Genomic DNA, 7,500 nt, shown 5'->3' on the forward strand with positions numbered 1-7,500 from the left:
TGCAGCATCTCTCTAAAGGCAGCTTTTTCTGTGCGTTTTACATCTCAGATAATGAACTCGCAAAAGATATGTGAACGATACATATTACTTACACATACATATTCCGAATATATGTGAAAGACATCATGCAACGGATTGAGTTAAATAAAATACAGTAGAGCTGGCCTAACTATTGCAGCAGAAGAAAAATAAATCAAGGCTCATACAGGCTGCATTCCACACCTTGTGCTTTATTCTTCTGTCAACAGAGTCACTGTACATTACAGAACAATAACTTAATCAAAGCATCAGAGAAAAAGAAAAATAAACATCAGTCCCACGCAGACAGTTCACTCACACTCACACACACACACACACACACACACACACACACACACACACACACACACACACACACACACACGCGAGTGCAAACCTCTTAAAGGAGCCGCACCCCATTTTCAATTGTTACAGACACTAGTCAGGTTTTATTTTAGACAGTGGGCATGAGATTGACTGACTGTTCACACAAAAAGCGCGTGCTTGTACAGGCGTGATGAATTGCAGCAAATTATGATATATGAACTATAGGTGGCAAGAATGAGTCTTCGAACCTGTGTGTATTCTTACTGTCAAATTACCACATTAAATGTGACGTGCTAATGTGGGGGTAGGTGTCTTCACGTGAACACAGCTGCTGCGCTCGTGCATCCAGGTTAATCATGAACAACTCAGTGTGCATGCGCTAGTTGCACTATCGCAGTCTGATTATGTTTCAATCAAGATTTATATGCATCAACCAGGGCCGGAGTGGGACTCTTTTTCAGCCCTGGAGTTTCAAGCCTTAGACCGGCCCACCTCAGTCCACGACTGACTATATTAAAATAAGGTCATTTCCAATTCAGTTTCTAATTACACTATCACGTCTTTTTTTTTTTTTTTTTTTGAGAAAACAGCTGCTTTAGAACTTTAAATGTTCAAAAACCCTAACAGTATTATATGTCTTAACAATAAAACTATAATTAAAAAAAAGAAAAAAACATACTCAGACAAGCATCAAACCCGGGTCGGCGGCGTCGTAATCTAACGTGCTAACCACTGGACCACAACAGTTGTATGTGTAAGACTGACTCATCTGACTAATATCATCATTAACCTGTAGGCTGGTTATCTATAAAAAGAGCAGAGCTGCGGTAAAATAATGAATAAGAAGACTGTAGTCAAGTTAAGTAAATAAATTAATTTAAAAAGTGTGACTGCTGAGAGCAACAGATTCTGGAGCCAGGGACACCGGCCCTCGCGGCCAAAAAACGGACCGGCCCACCGGGAATTCTCCCGGTCCTCCCGATTAGCCAATCCGGGCCTGGCATCAACAACATAATATCTGTGCTCAACTGAAGAACATATTAACAAAAATAAAACGTTAAGCCGAATTAAATGCATGCATCGGCATGTTACAGCCCTAATGAGTATGATTATGTAAAACTCCATATAGATACATACTGCAATGATTTCGCGTACTTACTTAGCGATGCACGCACACATATATGCACAGTCCTTAAATGCTCTGCTGACTTGGACTCTCTTGGGGGGTGGTGGGGTCTCAGAAACTGACCCATTGTATTAGCAGGCATATACCTATATTGGCGGGCTTGCCAAAGAGAAGCAAATTCACAGCTATGGCCTTCTGGGTAAAAAAGGTTTTCTTATATTTGACGTATTATTTTTTTTGCTTTGTTTAATTAAAACGTTTAAATATAATAAAAAATACATATAATAATTAAACTTAATAATTATATTTTTATTATATTATTTTTTTTTCCGTGCCTCCCCTGACATGCTCTGGCGCCCCCGAGGGGAGGCGCGCCTCACACTTTGAAAACCCCTGGTTTAGATTATATGTGACTGTCAGTGTAACGTGAACAAACCACTGACATTTGAAGACATGAAGAGGTGAGCTGAGCAAAGAGACAACAATACCTTCATAGACAAAACAGCAGGTAAACATTGATTTAGAATTTTCTCCTTCTTATAGTATTCTATTAATGACTTATTTGTCATGTGATCAACCTTTTGGGCTAGGTGTAGATGTGTTTGGAAGCAATTCATAACATTTTAATAATATTTTGGCAAATTGAACTAAATGAATAAAATGACTCGAAAAAAGATTTGTTCATATCGATGAACGAGACTCAAAGATCCGAGTCAGTAAAATCATACGAACTTCCTATCCCTAGTTTGCATGGACATCTGTACTCTAGTTATTTTCCTTAGTAGACAATAAAATAATTAAGATGTTTACATGACATGCTTTCATGTAAAAGTTTTCATTAATTTTGGGTGACTTCAACTGCAGTTTGGCAGTTTCATATTCACTCATGACCATTTCATTCGTGCCCCCATGACAAACTGGGGTATTAGACGCAAATAAGGATGGAAGAAATGGAAGAAAAAAACTTCTGTATTTAGCAATGTGTGTGTGCGTGTGCGTGTGTGTGTGTGTGCGTGCATGTGTGGTTCTTTAATGACATTCCCTTGTGTGGATCATTTCAGAAAATATGGCGAAAAGTCCTACATGACAGACGGTAATAGTCTGATTGCGGTTTTTACTTCAATAATGCCAAAAATATATGCATACACCACATCTTAATTCCATTTCAGTGTAGTTCAGTTATGACTTTAGTTGGATTAAAGTAATCAAAATAAATGCTGTTTTGAGCGTATGTAGGCCTACAGTTCAAAATTCATGTTTAACTAAATAGACAGTTAGTAAACCCCAGTAGTTCTTATTGAACATAATTTATTTCCATCGCCAATTATCAAAGTAGAACAGTTTCTTAAGCAGTTTGTGATGGATTTTGGAAACAGGAGAGCACCTGGTCTTATTCGAAACCCAGCTTGAGAAACCCGTTCTCAAAAACGTATTATTTGGGTAGCACATATATTCTGAATGCCTTCAGCAGAATTCAAATGAGCCATTTTAATCTAGAATAATTCCAAGATTACAGTGAGATTAATCTAGATTAAAAAAAAATATCTATGCACACCTATATATATTTATTTTGGAAATGATACAAAATATGAATAAGTCAGAAAGACATACAACTTTACAAATTACGCATCAACTTTTGTAGGCTTAACACAATAATGTCAAATTAGATTTAAAATAAAAATAGGCAAAAATATATAGTATTAAAAATTATTAAAAAAATAATGGATATAATAAAAATATGTGGCCTAAATAAACCAATATAAAACAAACAAAAGTTATAGCAATTTAGGCTTAATACAATTAAATTAATACGTTTTAAGCCATTTTTTTCCTTTTCTTTTCTTTTTATAAAGGAGAATTTGAAGAACATTTTTTCTACAAAAAAATAAAACAATGAAGGAGTTTTGAAAAATTATTTCAAACCGTGATCTAAGAGTGAGATCACCAGCCAAACAGATTGGGAAAACTGCATGCAAATGTGTTTTATGTCCTCAATCAAATGTTCTATAGTGTGTCATAGAGTGTTTTGAGCTCTACCACTTCATACAAAGCACAGGTGGCCAACACCACACACGTATGTATGAAAATATGCATGTATGCATTTATGCATGTATGTATGTAAATAATTTTAATAATTAACGCGTTAAAAAAATGTACGCAATTGCAGGGTTTTTTTTTTACTTCCTGTTGTGGTGGACTTGTGTTCAACATGCAAGAAATGTGGATAAGACCAAGGAAGCACTTTTTGAAGGCAAGTTTCAGTATAAAACAATTAGTTGCATCACCAGGCTATCCAGAGTTTCATGCAATTTCGGGTGTTTAATTTTTAACTTTCGACTTCTGTTGTAAGTTGATACCGCATGCATGGCGAACAGAAAGAAAATCTTCTGCATTTCATGACTCGGTGTTCCTTTAAGGTAATAAAATCGCTGCTTAGGCTAAACGGTAGACTTTTAATAAGAGTATAATCTTAATCATAATAAAATCGGAGAATCAGAAAGTCTCTGGTGAAATTGCGAGCTGTCAAAGACAGGACATTACTCTGCCTTTCAGCATGAGCCCTCCAAGTTTAGTGTGTTTCCTCATTAAATGCTATGAAAGCGTATGCTTCGCGTTGTTGTGTCAGAATCCTTGTGAAATGCAGTAATACTTTAGAACGCTTAGTTTAAGCAAATTATTATGCGTGTTGAATCTGAAGGGAGTCGCTCCAGCGCGTTGTGTGTGCGTCTGTCTGTCTGTTGTGTGTGTGTGTGTGGTGTGTGTGTGTCAGGCCCGTTGAGGGGTGTCAGGGGTGGAGTGACCAACGTATCTGAGTAGGGGTGTGTGTGTGTGCGAGATGTACCTGAAAGAACTTTTGGGTGAGTTTCGCCGACAACTGAAGAGMTWGGRGGKAACTGATCAGAGGAGTGGTCAAAAAGATTGAACGCTGCTGATGGATAAAAGGAGGGAGTCGAAAGAGTTCGAGAGCTTTTGGACATCCAGACTGCTTGGCTGACGGTTCTTCAAAAGCCCAGGATCCTGACCTTCGCTTTATTCACTTATGCTCGATAAATAAATTCATTGATTTTGATTAATTGACTCCTGACCGATTATTGAATTGGGGTGGACTAAGGCAAGTGAGAAATAGTCCAACAAAATGGAGGGGGCACCCGGATCGGTCAACAAAGGAGTCTGAAAGGAGGAGTTGATTGTTTGAACTCCACACTAAACTTCAGCGGCGTTTCTTCATTCAACACTTGACCGGTCACTAAAAGAAGGTAAGCAGAAGCCTGTTTCTATCAAAATTCTGCTATTGATTATTACTAAAATTGTGTGTTGAATGACAAACTAAAACTGAAGTAATTAAATATTAAAAGTGAGTTGAGATATATGAGTGAATAAAGCCTAGGCACTTTTCCCCTGCCCTGGTTAAAGTCCAGGCATTTTTCCCCTGCCCTGGTTAAAGTCCAGGCACTTTTCCCCTGCCCTGGTTAGAGTCCAGGCACTTTTCCCCTGCCCTGGTTAGAGTCCAGGCACTTTTCCCCTGCCCTGGTTAGAGTCCAGGCACTTTTCCCCTGCCCTGGTTAGAGTCCAGGCACTTTTTCCCTGCCCTGGTTAGAGTCCAGGCACTTTTCCCCTGCCCTGGTTAGAGTCCAGGCACTTTTCCCCTGCCCTGGTTAAAGTCCAGGCACCGTTTCCCCTGCCCTGGTTAAAGTCCAGGCACCGTTTCCCCTGCCCTGGTTAAAGTCCAGGCACCGTTTCCCCTGCCCTGGTTAAAGTCCAGGCACCGTTTCCCCTGCCCTGGTTAAAGTCCAGGCACCGTTTCCCCTGCCCTGGTTAAAGTCCAGGCACCGTTTCCCCTGCCCTGGTTAAAGTCCAGGCATTTTTCCCCTGCCCTGGTTAGAGTCCAGGCTATTTTATAAACTTTTTCCTGTGTTGAAAGTGTTATAAACAGCTGATTTTTTATTTATTTATTTTTTATATATATATATTTTTTTCACTGATTAATTGAAAACATAAAACAACATGGAGGGAGAATTTGATCGTGAATGTGAGGAATATGGCTATCCTCCAGTTCAGGCTCAGTGGAAAAGGCTACAGCTACAGCCAGAAAGAAGGAAGGATAAAAGCAGCTGAAGTATATTTTGGGATGTACAGATCAGACAAGACACAAACGCAAATTTGGCCAAAAAGTTGAGAGGAAGTGGAGGGAGCCCACATGGTCTGAACCATACAAAGTCATTGCCAGATTGTCCCATTTTGTTAAGGTTGCTGGCAAGGGTGATACCTGGTACCACCTCTCATCCTGTGTTGCATGTAATAAACCTAACCATTCTTTTGCAGAAATTAGAGTGGACCTGACTTCTCAGGTCCAAGAGAGGGAGACTCAGATTATACGAGACACTGACACTAACAGACCTGCAACACACACAACCAATTACTTGCTGCCACTCTGACAAATAGAAAAGTAAAAATTTAACAAAATTGAACACCTATTTCAAACACTGGACAATGAACCATTAGCTCACTGTGTAAGTGCTGACTGTGCTTTTGGGGCTGATATAGCAAAACAATTCAGAGAAAGATACAGTGTAAAAAGATTGAAATTAAATTTAAACAACCAAGACAGGATTATCTTTCATCTGGTGCCAAAAAATTGACTACTAACAAATTAACATATGAAGACTTTAAAGCCAGTCTGATTTAGATGAAATATTAGTGTCTGTTATTCAGAGTGAGCAGTGTGTCTGTATCCCAGCTAGGGTGTGGCCTGGACAAACCGGACTTCATCACAGTTTTGCAAATAATCAATGAAGTGTTTTCTATTGTTAATATGCTGACCACAATCTACAGTTTATAAATTAACCCCTATATCCTTTAAGGGTTTGACATTTTTTAAATATTATTTTTATATTTAAATATTATTAATATTATTTGTTAAATATTATATGACATGTGATATTTCTTGTTTTAAATAGTTGAAGAATTGAAAGTGTTACTGCTTCTCATCTGATTCACCCTTAGGAGTGGCCCTTGAATTGGTAAGAATTGCCAAAGCCAGAGAACAACATTTGAGTTGTTGTGGTTCCCAAAGTGGGGTCCGTGGGACATTGACAGGAGTTATTTCCAAAATCAAATTAATTTTATTAAAATATCAGAATGCTATTGAGGCTAAGGCATCAAGGTGTAAATGAGCTATAGTTCTTTGCAACTTTCAATTTTGAGGTGGGGGAAGTGGGAAGAGTCAATTCAAATGTACCATCTCTAAAAATAAAAAAGGACGCTTACGCGGCATTTGTTTAAAGATTATTACCTTATTTTTATTTTATTATTATTATTTATTGATTCATTTGTTCATTCATTTTCTTTTCAGTTTAGTCCCTTTATTAGTCTGTGATTGCCACAGCGGAATGAACCGTCAACTTATCCAGCATATGTTTTACGCAGCAGATGGCAGGAGGGCCAGCTGGGGATTCGGGACGGAGTGAAAGGAGAGGCGGAATTTGCCCCGAGTCTGGGAAAGATGGCTTGCCATCATTACACTAGTTTTCCGATTGCAGAGTTACATGCGCCAAACACATAAACAAATAAATAAAAAGGGAAAGAAAACATCTAGCCTTATAGGGTGAGGTCATTTTGCTTATAATCGCCCTTATGTTTCTGTTTTAAATGTAAGGCTGTTGCATAAAATAATACAATTTTAATTTATAAGTGACTTTGCTGCGTCCCCCTTGATGTTTCAATAACACATAATAATCTATACACCATATTAAAGACACAGCAGACATAAAGGTTTTCAAGAGTTTTTGTTAAGTTTAAACGGTGTGTTTGTGCGTGTTTTAGATGCCTGTATGTGTGAGAAACCCGAGCAAAACAGCGCTCCCTTCCCAGCTCTGTTGATGCTGCCAGCTGCTTCTTTCTTTTATATATATAAATATATATATACACACACACACACACACACACACACACACACACACATGTTTGTTTTTGTGAAAAGTGGGGACATTACATAGGTTTCCATTCATTTTATGCAGCCCAAACCGTAT

General features: G+C 38.3%; 1 protein-coding gene across 2 annotated transcripts in view; it reads right to left on the reverse strand.

The window, feature by feature from the left end:
• Positions 1-7,500, reverse strand: part of zdhhc21 (zDHHC palmitoyltransferase 21) — a 60,117-nt gene that overhangs the window by 43,963 nt on the left and 8,654 nt on the right.

The sequence above is a fragment of the Danio rerio genome, chromosome 7 (assembly GCF_049306965.1).
Source record: "Danio rerio strain Tuebingen ecotype United States chromosome 7, GRCz12tu, whole genome shotgun sequence".
Classification (NCBI taxonomy): domain Eukaryota; kingdom Metazoa; phylum Chordata; class Actinopteri; order Cypriniformes; family Danionidae; genus Danio; species Danio rerio.